A 16,426-nucleotide genomic window follows, 5' to 3' on the forward strand; every position below is an offset into this window, starting at 1 on the left:
ATGGTGGCCAACCACATAGAAAACACTGAGATCAGCACCAGCCCAACGTCAAACATTGTGGCCAAAGGGAACCTGATACCTTGCAAGGCCGTGTGCAGTATCTGTCAATGGACCAACAAGAAATATTACTGATTATAGAATTTAGGTCTCATTTGCAGATCTCTGGTGATGGAAGCATGCCACAGTATGCCACCTAAAGGTTGTTTTTCTTTTTTTCACGTAGCAACAGCTATTGAGAATAAGACTCGTAATACATGAGCTTTGAGCTTGAAGTTGTCGCGCGTTTTTGTGGCCCCGTAGTCAGCCGATAAACTAAGGCGTGCTAAGCCTACCGATGAAGTTGAGAAAGACGCTCGGAAACAGTTCGCAGAAATCCCGAGCTCTTGATGGCGAAGCTTCTCACGAACAAGCCAAGTAAAAAAATACAAGCATCAGTTGAGGACTTGCGGGTGAAACAAAACAGATCTAGAACGTAACACGGCAGCTGTTTTGGAAGCAGCGATGATGCCGTTACGTCGGAAGCTGCTGCCAGCCAGGCGCTAGTCGATTGCCGGAAAACCATTTGGTTCTCCGGCCATCGACCCGCTTCAAGCGTCGACAGCGACACTGCAGATGTCTGGAACGTCCTCAAGTGGACGTTTCGGCTACCGCCAAGAGCAGCGTAGACGCCGAATGACGCTGGCGTACGAAACACCAGAAAGTTGCCGGCAAAAGCATTGCATATAGGTCGCCATTTACTGCCTTCAGCATCCTGTATTCGCAAGCGAGGCATGCACTGATAAGGGACGCCCCGCCACCATACCTTCCTCGAGGTGGATACATGCTGCACTTATCTTCAACAAAATTAACTCCTAGAACTAGTGACCCGAGCTACCATGTAGCATTCACACGATATGCTTTTTTTAAATGCGTAGCAATCTATAGGGGCCCGACTTGTCATCGATTCACGGTCGCAGGTTGCATGGTCACGCTAGAGGTGATACAGGCCTTTAAGGGCCTATAATGTTCTAAACCAATGCAGAATAAACTGACAAGGTCTAACATACAGAAAAATAGCAATTGATATATCACGTCATATTGATCAGAAATTGTCTGAAAGACTGGCTACAGACAGCGCTTTGCATTTTGAAGACCATGGAACTAATGACCCTCGCGTTGAGACATGCGCCCCTCTACCTACAGAAGAAATTGTAACGACCGCTCTGCCTCAGGAAGAAGTAGAGCAGGAGGAGGAGGTAAAGGAACACTTGTAGAGGAAGCACCAGGATATTCAGCTAAAAAGCATTTGCGTACTTGGACAAAGTAAAGTGATTGGATGTCCAGAAGAATGTTGTGCCAGAGGTTCTTGAAACTGTAACATATTGACTCAATTCATGACACTGCAGTCCTAAATGCACCATTTTGCAGCAAAGAATTACTTCATTTTTTCAAACATTTTAAATAAGCAAAAATTCTCAATCAAATAAGTAGTATTGCAAATAAAATGGTTTAAACCCTTATGTTTTAATTTTCTATAATGATCAGCCCACCAGCATTACATCACCCATCCGGTTTTTGCCGATGATTTCGTCCTGTACAGCCTCGTAGCTTCACATAACGATCAGATGCTAGTACAACGTGACCTCGCAACAATTGAAAAAGGGTGCACTTAGTGGCTCATGCTACTAAACGTAAAAAATTGTAAAGCTATGCACATATCGCGCAAAAACTCTCTCATATTTTACTCCTCCTCTTTGCATTCTCTTCCTGTTAAGCTGGTTCAATCATAGAGGTACCTCGGGGTTATCATCACAAGCAAGTTTACATGGCCTGAACATGTTCATAATCTGGTGGCCGCCACTAACAAATCATTAGGATTCATTAGAATGTCACCATCATCATCACCGCCTGTAATCTGCAAACTAGCATACGATACATTTATCCGCATTAAACTGGAATTACCATCGGCAATATAGAATATACATCAAGCGTACCTTGCTCACCTACTTGAAGCTGTCCAACACTTCGCAGCCCGGTTTATTACATCCCGGTACCACCGTCGGCCAAGTGTCATAAATAAAAAATCAACCTTGGGCATCAAGGTATTAGAACTTCGCAGAAGAATCTCTCCCATATACCTTTTTCATAAGGTTTATCAAAACTTTCCTCACTAACGCGACCTGTTTCTTTTCCCGCCGAACCACGCTTCACACCACCTGTCAAACTCCATGAGTGTTTGAAGAATTCACAGTCCTACCAATTCGTTCAACAACTCCTTCTTGCCATTAGCCATTGCAAAATGAAATAGTTAACCTGACCGTGTTGTGATTGAACATGACCCTATCAGATTTCGAAATGTACTAACAAATTTATTGAGTGCTCATACATACAGGATTGAAATTTTTGTTTATTTGTGTTTTCTTCTCTTTCATTGCATTATCCTTCTCGTGTACTTTGACTGTTTAGAGTTTCACCTGTTTTGTTGTAAATTATTTTTTTCTTGCTTTGACTGTTTGAATGTTCCATTTCTCTTGTGTAAGTTCCCCTCTTACGTAATACCCTAACAGGGGCATATAAGGGTTAATAACTGATGATTTCAACAACTAGTGTTTTCTTTAGCCACCTGATGACAAATGGGAGCGTAAATATTGCACTTCAACGAACTTCACTGCCACCCTTTTCCTTTCTTCAACTTCCTTCAAGTGAAGTTTTCTTATAACACCAACTGCACAAATAACCAAGAAGTGAAACTAATAATTTACTAAAAATTGCTGAAAACGGTTCTGAAACATCCGACTGATACCCGCACCCAGCAAGAGAGGGCGCCACCACCTCGGCAAGGACGAGATTGACAAAAGTAATCGCTGGGTTGCCTGCGCTGCGCCCTTTGTCGGGTTTTACCGCCGTAGATTGGCACGATTTCGAACAACACGAAGGCCTACACAAGGACGACATTAGCGCAGTATTTATCTCCGGAATTAGAACTACACGAAGACCTACACCGGAACTACATTAGTCTTACATTAACCGCAGAATTATTACTTCGTTTGAGCACTGTTTTTAATCATGATTATTTTTATAACACAAGCTTTGGCAATGCTCGGCCAACCGAAAAGAGGCCAACCGGAAAGAGGCCATCCTGAGCTCAGTTCTCCATACACAAATTCAGGCAAACCAAAGGGCCAAAAAAAGGGCGGTACATCGCGGTGCCCCAGCCCCAACTTAGACGTGGCTAGCAGTTTTCGCAGATCACCGATAGGGGTTCCCGCGAAAACTACTCAGCATTAAACACAGTTCTTTGTTTGCCTGCTTTCCTGTCCCATAGGTTTGCCAGTTGCATTTCACAAAATTCAATGTTCAAAAGCTATAATATTGTCCGAACCAAAAATTGTATGAACAAAAATTTCAAATTCCTGTTTTACTGATCTAAGAAGTGATGCTATTTTACTTTTAGATGAAATATGCCATATATCGTCATTTAAGAAGTGTAGCCGGTCACTTGAAAAGTCCCATTTTCTTAGCAAAGGTTTCGTCATCGCACTTGCTTCGATATATGAATTGCGGAAGTTGCTATGAAATATTGCAGTAATATTTTAACTTCAATATTGAAACAAGCAAAGTGCCTCGATGAAGTATTAAAGATTAGCCATGCCATTTTACAGAATGTTTGACAATTATCTAAAAGCAGATGCTATAGCTCTGCACGTTATACACAGGTTGTCCAAGTTTTAAAAAGGCTCAGTTCAAAATTAATGGTGTCCAGCAATGTAAATGCCAAAAGGCGTGACTGTGTGTTTGCGAAGGAGGTTATTCGTATTCGATTGGTCTGCGTTGGTTTCAGCACAGCCTGACTTACGAACAGACATCTGTCCAAGGATCAAACTACCAAGAGCCCGTTTCCACACCACGATCCACAATATTCTCCCCATGACCATATCCGCAAACTATATATTAGTGTAATCAGAGAGCATCAGATGGTTTTTCCTATTATGAGGCACGATGCTTCAATATTACCCAGAAGTATCGTTTTATATCAGGATTCAACCTCTTTTCTCTCATTCTATCTTTTTTTTTCTCTTCATTTGTTCAACCGAGTGGCCCCAACGTCAATATAGACACTGACCCCTGTTCGTGCAAGCTAGCGACGAAGAATGAAAAGGATGGAATAGTTCGTAACAAAGTACCGACACGGTAAACGTGGAAGCGCATAATATCTCGTCGAGGTTATTGACTCAAAGTAATGAAGGATCCACAGAAGCTCGTGGTTCTTTCTTTCTCCATTTCTTTCTTTCTTTTTTTTCTTCTTTTCTTTCCTTCTTCTTTTGTTTCTTTTTTTCTCACTTTGCTATATGAGGTCGTGATTCTCACAAAAAACGCGTGCGGTGCAAACAAGTGGAATGAAGAATGAACTGAATCGCTGCAGTGCGCTTTCCGCAATGTATGCGCCATGGGAAAGCGCCAGCTTTTGCCATCGTCAAATGAAGTATTCTCCGCTCTTTTTCAAAAACTGCACAACGGCTTTCTGTTATAATGTTTGCCTCGAAGCCCTGGCCCCCTTTCCTTCTTTTTTTTCGTCACGCTGTTAAGCGCGAAACTGTGTAAGGCCCTTATTTCGCAGTCACAGGCGAGTAGCACTACCAAGGAGGCGATGCATCGCTCATTTTTCACGTTCTCCTCTTGAAGTTTCAAATTTCTCGCGCATGAAACTACGCCAGGGAATCTTTTCCAGGAACTGCGAAAGCAGAAAGGAATGAAAAAAACGTACACTCTGCACACATGGCTATCAAATTCCCTTTTTTAAAAAAAATTCAACAGCAGCTCCCTCCTCGTTTCACAGATGAAACCCACGCGGAAGGAAGCAGCGCGTCCGGACGTGTCACAAGACGGTCTTGCACAAGATTGTTAGCAAGAAACGCCCGTTTGTATTGTGGATCCAAGCCAGTGAAAATATTATTATAAAGCGCTGCTGACGAGAACCAGCCGGGGAAGACGCTTGTTTCAACTATAAGCGAAGGCTTGTATTGTTTAGTGTCCTGCACGCTTACCCATCCTTTGTGCACTCCTAATTTTGCGTTTATTTGTTTTGACCATATACTTCGACAAACGATAATACAACATCCACACTCCGAACTCCTTCCTCAAAAACCTGCCGTATCGAATAATTTCTCTGATGGTTGAAATATTTTGTTTCGATGAACGCCATTTCACTGCATCTATAGCGCTTTGGGAAGTGGCGTGTCGGCAACGTTTATTCATATGTTTGGCAAAAATTTTCTTTGTAGACCACCAAACTCGCTGACACTGCGTGATTACGCATTGCCAGTGAACATATTCTTTGAGCGACAAGTTATAGGTAGCCGGGCTTCTATACTGACACTTTCCCACAAACACAAGTAAACACAGGGGCAAGCGAGAAAAAAAAAGACTGGCTCACTTCACACATTTTACACCTGCCACAGTCTACACGGAGAGGCGTTCAGCTGGATCGGGAAGTTACTCTCATGTGAACCCGTTACGTGACAAAGCGTACGGGAGCAAACGTTGACAGCAAGGAGCCCAACTTGGGGATGTGTCAATTGAAACTTTTTGGGTTAGTTGGTAACGCGTCATATTGTAATTATTTAGCGCAACTTGGTAATCCAACGAAAGGCGCACACATTCAAACACACTACACACAGCGCTTATAAGCGCTACATGTGGTGTCGTTTCTTGAGTAGAAGCATTGTTAATGAGATCTAACAGACAATTTTGCCAAGGTAAGCATAGGGGAAGTTATCAGACCTAATTATAATGTAAATATGAAGAAAGAAAAGTGGACAAAAAAATAATTTGCCGTGGGCAGGGACCGAACTTTGACCATAGCATATCGCGTCCGATGCTCCCAACTGAGCTACCATGACGGCTAAGCCCCCTCCACTTTGTGGGGTATATATGCGCATTAAACGTGGAAGCGTCAGTCCGCGTCGCCAGTAGCCATGACGGTGAGTGTGGAACATTATCATTCTGTTTGGTGTCAAGTGGCACGTGAACTTATTACAAGCTGGCAGCTGACCAATAATCCTTCTTATACTACCTGAAGGCACCAAGTCGGCCAGAACAAGACCCTCGTTATGAATGAGAGGAAGAAGTGTACATATAAGGGCTCATTGTTTTTTTGTTAGACTCAATATTGTTGAGTTCTAATATTGTTGAGGTTAATATTGTTAAGTTCCAAAGAAAGTATGAAAAGATGTTATTAGAAGTAAGCATCTTTGAAAAGCGCTGTGTGTGGTGTGTTTCTTGAGTAAAAGCATGTGTGAGAAGCGCTGTGTGTGGTGTAGTTCTTGTGTAGAAGCGTTTGTGGAAAGCGCTATTCTGGGGTGCATTTCTTGAGCAGAAGCATGTGTGAAAAGCACTGGGTGTGGTGTGTGTTGAAAACGGAAGACAAGTATGGCATCGCACTGCGTGCCTACTATCATCATTAGGATTCAGTGTGGGATTACACGTACAGGAAGAAGGCAGGCATGTCGTCCGTCTCTGTCTTGTATATTTGGTGCCGTGAAACCCGGGAATACTTCCCCAGCTGAAACTGAGACCAAGACGGCGAGTCATGGATTAATGGGACAGCATTAGTCACCGGGAGGTTCGCAAGGCGGCAGCCCATCACGATTACTTTGGCTCTGGTCTGCCCCTGCCCTTCAAGACGATGACCCGAGGTTCGCAAAGCTTGAGATTTCCATGAAGAGAGGACAGCCACCTCGTGTCAGCCAAGCCCTCGGTGCAGCTAACGGTTTGTCTGCCCATCCACTTCATTTTTGTTTCGGCGACAGCTACACGGTTCGCGAGGCCAGGACGCTGAAATTTCACTACGATGACACCTGTCCTACACGCCTAGTCCTCGGAGCCGACTGTTCACTGCTAGACCCGCCATGTTTGCGCGGCGATAGTCAACTCAAAGGTTCTGAAGTCGAAACGTTGAAGCCTTTAAATGAGAGTAGTTACAAAGGCCCTGCCCTTGAATTAGATTGCGCGCGTCAACATTGTTGACTTTGACGAATAAAAAGGATGTACAGAGGAGCGCAAATGAGACAGACATAACAATTGATGACAACCTGAAGCGACTCCAACATACCAGACATTCATTGTGCCTGGTATTAAAGAAACTTTGAAAGAAAGCGAAATAGTATTTTCGTCAACAGCACAGAAAACGGCACGCTCAAGGAATGTTGCTGATATCTTGAATCGATAAGGCAAGAATTGCAGAAAGTTAACTGCCAGATTTTTAGCTTTATACTCATTAAAAAACTGGAATGCTACGTCCAAAATTGTGAACGATTGGACTTTGACGTCTTAAGAATCTTATCGGAACTCCAACCTCATTTAGAGCAAAAAGAAAGGAGACCACTGTATGCACTTGCACAACCAACCGGAAGTTCAGTGACGAAGTCTGAGCCAAGCTTGACTTATCCACATGACGATGGCATGCCCGACGATGGCAACAGAATGAAAACTGTCAGTGTAGGGAGTTACATGGTTGATTCGCCACATGGCCTAAGCAATGTGTTTCGCAGACTAATTGGTGGTGAAGATGAAAAAGAGGCCGGAGCTTCAGCTGAGCAGAACTCATTAGAAACTAGTTCCAACAGTTCGGCCATAAATGCTGTCTCGGGACTTGATGCTCCATCGTCTGTAGGTTGCGGGAGCCCTGAAGATATTTCAAGCTATCTTGTTATGAAACTTTTTGACAAATCTGGCTCCATTTCTTTAAATTCACCTACCGTGTGTCAAGTAGAGAATACCAAACGTCGAAAAACTTGAAGTTCACGGTAGATCAAACACGCAAATAACGTGATGATATGTGGGGTTTAACATCCCAAAACATCAAAGATGAGACAAAATCGGTAAGAGCAAGACGAATTGGCATCTCAGCATCAACACAACAAGCCTGAAGGAGAGTCTGCACTTTCGCAGTATGCGATTGAAGAGACGCAGTCATCTCGCTAAAGGCGTACAGGACAGAAGAATCGTACAAAGGTACCTAACAGTTTAGAACGATAGAAGACGTGCCTCGAATGGAGAGGAATCCAAGGAAAGAAAAAGTGCCGCCATATCCACGAAGTGAATGATGATGAGTGGGCGAAGCTCCGGAGGTAAACCTGGTAAACCATGAATCCTCTGTACATTTTGCCCACTCGATTTTATTACATCGCTCCCCCTAGCGTACGTCGCCGCACTAAATCGAACGATTGCCTTCAACCAATGACACGCGCCATATGTGACATCATTCCTATTTTATAAGATCTCGCGTCTTTCATCAACTACAAGTACCGCTTTCTAGTTTATAACATCTTGCATCTTTTCATCATCAGCTACAAGTACCACCATCTAGTAAACACTACAAGAACTAAACGAGAGGTGGCTACATACAGAAGACGGTACCGCCATCTAGTGAACACTGCAAGAACTAAACTAGAGGTGGCTACATACAGGGGACGGTGCCGCCATCTAGTGAACACTGCAAGAACTAAACTAGAGGTGGCTACATACAGGGGACGCACAGCCCACGCCCTAAGGAGCTTCGCCCCTAAAAATAGAAGCTATTCACATGGGACCTCTAAAGAATGCAGGAAGTCAAATAGTATGCGATCCCCCGAAGCCTTCCAAAGACGGCGTAATCCAAGAATGGGCGAAGCACAGGCTACCTTAACATGCGATGTCATACTGAACGCATGTAAGCAGCATAATCATGACGAAAGAGATTTGATTGATATGTGGGGTTTAACGTCCCAAAACCACTATATGATTATGAGAGACGCCGTAGTGGAGGGCTCCGGAAATTTAGACCACCTGGGGTTCTTTAACGTGCACCCAAATCTGAGCACACGGGCCTACAACATTTCCGCCTCCATCGGAAATGCAGCCGCCGCAGCCGGGATTTGAACCCGCGCCCTGCGGGTCAGCAGCCGAGTACCTTAGCCACTAGACCACCGCGGCGGGGCCATGACGAAAGAGCTACTCGAATTAGAAATCGCTTCAAGCATTTCAAACACAAATAGAATAGAAACGGACCTCGTTAAGATCCGGATAGCTTCCACTTGATGCTGACTTTGAACTGAATTGGGACTACCATAAACTATGTATGACTGACAACACAGAACTAAAGGTGCGTGCGAGACTAACTTGTGAACGTCATGTGGGAGTTAGTTCCAGGCGTTGAGTACTGCACGCATCGAGTTTTATGCAGCCAGTGAACGAAGGGAATGGGATAACAGCGTACGTGGGACATGAATCTGAACACCACCCAGCCAGTAGGGTGGCTCGGCAGTGTTGTGTTGTATTGTGCTATCCCATTTTTTCTACTTGTGTGTCATACTATCTTTGTTTTTTTCTCTTCTGTGTCATGGCTGGTAACATGTTGAAAATGGAAGAAGATGGCCTCGCACTGCCCACCTACCGTCATCGTTAGGATTCAGTGTGGGGTTAAACTTAGAGGAGGAAGGCAGGCATGGCGTCTGTCTCTGTCGTTTACAGCGTGTTTTATGAGAAATCGCTTTATTAAGAAAGTGCTAAAAAGATTCATAGAGAAGTCTTCATTCAGAAGTAGTTGAAAACTTGATGTACAATCATATAAGAGAGCTTATACAATGTCTGTTGGTGTTTGACAGCTAAAACACCATATTTCGTAAAGGCTAAACGTTGACGCTTAGTCCCAATGCCGACGACTAACGTACATGAATAATGATTGAATAATGATATTACACGCCCTTGTGGTCACGGGTGCTTGTGGTAGCTGCAGTAGCTAATGGTGAGAGCGGAACCAATGAAAGTGGTGCGACAGCAAAAAGAACATGACTGGGGGTACGCCATACTTGAGCTGAGGTCACCTGCTTGCGGCATGTTAGAGTTATTCAATTTCAATGCCCAATTAAAGTGAAACGCAACGCGCGTTGAGTCTTCCTTGCTGGTCAGCCACGATTTTAAGCGTGGCGAGCCTCGCGGAGTGCATGGTGGTAGAATATAACATGGCCGAGTTACATCAGGGTGAAGCAGTCGCGTTGCTCTATTAGTTACCATACTATTTTTGGTAGGGATGAATACTACGAGCCACGCCGACGCTTTGTCTAAATTCGCCACCTGGAAGTGTGTTAAGGGGATGACGAAATTGCACTTCTCATGTTGGAAACGCACTGAATAGGACAGACGCGTAGAAACGACCAGTTGAGGGAACTAATCGTGGATTTCACAGTCAGGATGCATTATTACACTTTACCAAAAGTATTGTGAGAGGGAAGTGGTAGATATAAAAGGCGTGTTTTTAAAGCCTCAAATCTATGTGACCATGGCGCAGTGGTGTTGCGGTTAACACCGCCACCAACACTGTCGCGAAGTGCGCCGAAGTCACGGGCCACCACGGTCACTAGCCATTTGGTAGCTTGTCTTTCTCAGCTCGCAACTGCTTCTGCACAGAGCTAATGACGAGTGGATAAAACGACGGTGAGTTAAGGATAGGTTTATGTACAGCATAGACATAGAGGCGTTACATATTCGGCGCTAGGGCCGACAGCTTAGGGACTCGAAGAGCCGAGGTGTCTTCTCTCAGACGCATACGTCGGCTGCTTGGCGACGCGTCGCTTGGCTTTTTTCATAGGCCCCGGGTGATCTATTACGTCACCAACATCCAATCAGAAGCGCCGCTGGCAGTGATGTCAGATTCCTCCAGTCAGAAACCGCCGCTGGGTTGCACCCACGGACGAGAGATGTTGCCACGCATTGCGTAAGACTCGCCAGACTGGATGGTGCCGCTTGCATTATCGGGCTGCTATCGGGCCTGTGGGTTGAGGGAGCTCACCCACGTTACGTAAGACACAGCGGCGGCACCGGGATCACTCTATGGCCTTGACACAGATTGCCTTTGCAGAAGCAATGACGTTCGGTCTGGACTCCCGGGCTTAACGGTGGATAGTGTGCCCGTCAGCTGTTGTTACACACCGAGAGGCCATGGGTTCAACACCGTTAACCCAATTTTATTGTCTTCTGATCGCGTTATTTTTTGACGTCATTTCCGCCACGGAAGTATGTTATTGAAACTTTGGTGGACCCCGGCATAAAACACTTTCGTAAAGCGCTGTGTGGAGTATGTTTTTGAGTGGAAGTATGTGTGAAAAGATCACGAGAAGGCGTTTGATTCAGTAGAAATATCAACCGTCATGCAGACACGGCGGAATCAGGGCGTCGATGAAGTATATATAAACATCCTGGAAGAAATCTACAGGGGATCAACCGCTACCATAGTGCTTCATAAAGAAAGCAACAGAATACCAATCAAGAAGGGTGTTAGGCAGGGGGACACCATCTCCCCAATGCTATTTATTGCGTGCTTACGGGAGGTTTTCAGAAGCCTAGAATGGGAACAGTTAGGGATAAGAGTTAATGGAGAGTACCTTAGTTATCTGCGCTTCGCCGATGACATGGCATTTCTCAGTAACTCAGGGGAAGAATTGCAACTCATGATTATGGAGTTAGACAAGGAGATCAAAAAGGTGGGTCTTGAAATTAACCTGCAGAAAACGAAAATAATGTACAACAACCTCAGAAGAAAGCAGCGCTTCGATATAGGTAATAGTGCACTTCAAGTTGTAAAAGACTATGTCTACTTAAGGCAGGTAATAACCACGGAGCCGAACAACTAGATTGAAGTAACTAGGAGATTAAGAATGGGGTGGAGCACATTTGGCAAGCACTCTCAAATTATGACAGGTATATTGCCGCTATCGCTCAAGAGAAAGGTATATAACAGCTGTATCTTGCCGGTACTTAGCTACGGAGCAGAAACCTGGAGACTTACAAAGAGGGTTCAGTTTAAATTGAGGACGATGCAGCGAGCAATGGAAAGAAAATTGGTAGGTGTAACCTTAAGAGACAAAAAGAGAGCAGAATGGATTAGGGAACAAACGGGGTTAAGGATATCATAGCTGAAATCAAGAAGAAGAAATGGACATGGGCAGGGCCTGTAGCGCGTAGACAGGATAACCGCTGGTCATTAAGGGTAACTGACTGGATTCCCAGAGAAGGGAAGCGGGTTAGGGGGAGACAGAAGATTAGGTGGGCAGATGAGATTAAGAAGCTTGCGGGTATAAATTGGCAGCAGCAAGCACATGACCGGGTTAACTGGCGGAACATGGGAGAGGCCTTTGCCCTGCATTGAACGTAGTCAGGCTGATTATTATTATTATTATTATTATTATTATTATTATTATTATTATTATTATTATTATTATTATTATTATTATTATTATTATTATTATTATTATTATTATTATTATTATGTGAAAAGCGCGGTGCATGGTATGTTTCTTGAATGGAAGCGTGTATGAACATTAAACGTGTTTGTGTCAGTCCAGTTATTTTTTCCTTGGGCGTTTCAATGAATTGCAAATCTACCCTAAATTGCTTACATTATGAGACGTTTCTAGCATGCAGATATATTCAGGGATCGAAAGCGGTTGAGATACGCAACGCGTCGGCGCCATTTGCAGTAGATCACTAGATCGATACTTTTATTTTCAGCCAGTGTGTGTGTCAGACAGAAAACCCGTCCCTGGGAGCACTCATTTTCTGAAACTACAATGGCTTCTACTGTGGGAAGCAAGCTGTAGCTGTGGTAATCGTCATCATCATCATCATCATAACATTTCTTTATGATTACTTGATTAGCCACGTTTTATTTTGCTTCATTCCTTCGCTTCCACCATTTTGCTGCCTCTTTCTTTCTTGTTTTCTTTCTGATGACTCCTTGCTGATATGAGGGTTTGTTAAACTTGTTAAAGGGCAAACAAAGGTTACATCATAAAGTGCGTCCACTCTGGATCTGCTCATTAGGAGCTCATACCAACCAATAGCTGAAACAGGTGTAACGTCATGTGCAATCAGTGATCATCTTCCAGTCTTCTTAAGTATAAAAAGTCACTGTTTCGCCAGAAGGCCAAAGAAATGAATGCGACAGCAATGATATTTGAATGTTTTACGAAGCAAGGCTAGCATGTGTCCGAGCAATAATCATTGTAGTAAACAATCGTTTGCCAAGTAACCAAGTTTCCTGTGGCGCGGCCACAGTAGATGACCACAACAAGGCCCGTGCGTAGTGACGGCTTTGATGAGAAGCGCCTCCCGTGGGCAGCGCATGCTGGTTTTAAAGGTTACACGTCGTGTGTCGCCGCTGGTGACGGTATGTTATGTGTAGAGCACATTTAAATGTGGACGGCCACTCCAGGTATTGTTTTGGCTATGTATTTTCGTGTTGAGAACGCAGCCCATAGAAGCTCCCACCTACTTTAGCGGTAAGTGCCGCGCACTGATTGTTGCCGCGATAGTGCACACAGATAAGCACCCCCCCCCCCCTGGTTCGCTCACAATATAAGCGCACACGCAGACGACCACGGCCGGAAAGGTGGTTCCTGCCCACGGCCAGTTATCTTTACACCCACTTTTATTTCGTCACATACATTTACACTACAAGTTGGTCTAATAACTTCCCCTACACATTCCTTGGCATTATTCTCTGTTATATCTCATTATTATTGTGTCAAACACAGAAAAACGAGCCTTAAGTTTACACTTCTTTCCGTATATATATATATATATATATATATATATATATATATATATATATATATATATATATATATATATATATATATAAAAGCTACATATCAGTAACCACACCACAAGTTCAAAATAAACACAATAACACAAGTTTAGTGGAATACTATCAGTACTGCGAATGATTCAAATGAGACCTACAAAGGTTTGTTTACGTAATCAAGCAGCTTTAACACTCCTGCGATCCATTAAAAGTGTGCATATTGAAAACTGCGACACTCGCGAACCATCGGTAACTACTGAGTTACGCCGAGAAATTGATTGATATGATTCATATGTGGAGTTTAACGTCCCAAAAACACCACATGACTGTGAGAGACGCCGTAGTGGCGAGCTCTGAAAATTTCTACCACTTGCGGTTTTTCAACGTACACCCAAATCTGAGCACATGGGCCTACAGCGTTTTCGCCTCTATAAAAAATGCAGCCGCTAAAGCCGGAATTCAATCCCGCGGCCTGCAGGTCAGCAGCTGAGTACCTTAGCCACTGGACCACCGCGGTGGGGCTCACCGCAAAAAAAATTAAAATGATAGGCAAGCTGTTGAAAATATTCTTAAAGGCGCGTTTATGAGATATTTGAGAAATACAGGAGTAGGCTAACAAAAAAGCTACGTCAGGCACGTGCGTAATATCACTGTACATTGCTCCAATTTAAAAATGATCCCCATAATTTGTTCGCCTGAATGAGCTCCACAAGTTTTGCCAACCTATTAATTCCGGTACATTTCCTAAGGAAAGGCAAGTTGCTAAAGTAACAGTTCTGCATAAGTAAGGACGCAATAATGTAGGAATTAGGGCAAGTATTCATATTTTTAATATTCTCTAACGCTTTTGAAAAAGTACAATATACTTTATTATTATTATATTAGTTTTATTAAAAGTTTTAACATTATTTAGCATGGCCTGCTATTACCAAATCTATTTGAGCTTTGTCAGAATAACTCCGCTGAACTCGAACAACTCGAACAAGAGGAATATATACTAGCTTAGTTGAAAATTAAACCTTTGCTATTGGTAGCTTTGTGGATTTTTCAAAGTCGTTTGATCTTGTGAACGACACTTTATTCCTCAATAATTTAAAATATTGCTACATAGCTCTTGCATGAAGGGTGAACCATTCTGTGGAAGAAGGCGACGAAGAGGACTCGTTTGCTCGCTCTGTGTGCTGCGCTCCAATTTTATCGGTGTAAATACGCTGGCAAATAGTTACGTCTGGTCTCATTTTACGTAACATATCTGTGGTTGAGGTGCTGGTCCTGCCCTGTACCCATCACGAAGCTCCGCTACGGCCGCATCATCATGCGTCCTACCATGTCACAAGTGCAAGGAACATCGTCTTCACTACCCGCCTCTTCTGTCACTCCTACCTACGTTGTCCTACCTCCTGCTCGTAATCCTGGCATATTTTCCAGACAGGATGGCCTTGACGTTAACAAGTGGCTTAACGTGTATGAACGGATCAGCGCCAGCTTTAGGTGGGACCCGACACTCATGCTTGCCAACGTGCTTTTTTACCTTGATGGCCCTCCGCTGGTGTGGTTTGAGATGCATGAAGCCGACATTACTAGCTGGGACACTTTCAAGAAAAACATCCGTGATCTTTTTGGGATAGCCGCTGCACGACAGACAACTGCGCGAAATCAGTTGGCTACTCGGGCACAGACGTTTACAGAATCCTACGTCGCGTATATTCACGACGTCATCACCCTTTTCCGCCAGGTTGACGAACACATGCCCAAGCCTGAGAAGGTATCAAATGTGCTTAAAGGCATCGCCGACGATGCCTTCAACCTCCTTGTCTACACTAACGTCACCACCATCGATGAAATCATCAAGGAGTGCCGGCAGTTTGAACACGCGAAGAGCCGCCGTATGACGCAGAGATTCACACGACTGCCAAACACAGCCGCAACTTCATCGTGTGAAGCTGCTCACCAACCACCCACCTATGACCACGTCACCCGAATTGTTCGTCGGGAGCTTGAATCTGCCTGTCCAGCTCTCATTCAACAGCCTGTTTTCACAACTCAAGCCACTGACCCATTCCACCCATCGGTAGCCTTAGTTCAAGCGCTGGTATGGCAGGAGTTAGCTAATCTCGGTCTTCCGTCAGCGTGTCCCTTGACTCACCCTGAAGACCACCAATACACCCCAGTTAACGCCCGCTTATCTTCTCCATCGTTGCCCTCCCAGAACCCTACGCAATGGCGAACCCCTGAGGACCAGCCTATCTGCTTTTCCTCTCTTCAACCTGGACATAGTTCTCGTTATTGCCGTCGCCGCTGGTCCAACCCACCACGTCAGACCTACCCTACTTATATGCGCCCTGCCACTTCTGGACGGCCAGCCGCTACACCATCCAAGTTTTACTCTCACTTCCTAACGAGCCTCTCCCCACTGATGCCCCTTCTTCCGGTCGCCGCTACTCCCGCTCCCCGTCGCTGCTACGCCGCCAATCCCGCTCGCCGCCACCTCAGCGCTTTTCCTCACTGAGCTTCTCTGGACGATCGCAGCAGGAAAACTAGATATTGCAGCTTATGGAGGTGAATCTGCAATACCAACGACGCCCGAAAACCCTCTACTGACGCTGCCCACACACCGCAGTCTCATTGAAGTAAATGTCGACAATGTTCCTGTTATTACCCTTGTTGACACAGGCACCCACCTATCTATTATGAGCGCACATCTACGCCACCGTTTGCAGAAGAACATGACGCCCTCTATGACTCAAGTCATACGTGTTGCCAATGGCGGCGCTTTAGAAGTCGTTGGAATGTGCACTGCTCGTGTCAACATTGCTGGCCGTCACG

Source organism: Rhipicephalus microplus, chromosome X, assembly GCF_043290135.1.
Source record: "Rhipicephalus microplus isolate Deutch F79 chromosome X, USDA_Rmic, whole genome shotgun sequence".
Taxonomy (NCBI): Eukaryota; Metazoa; Arthropoda; class Arachnida; order Ixodida; family Ixodidae; genus Rhipicephalus; species Rhipicephalus microplus.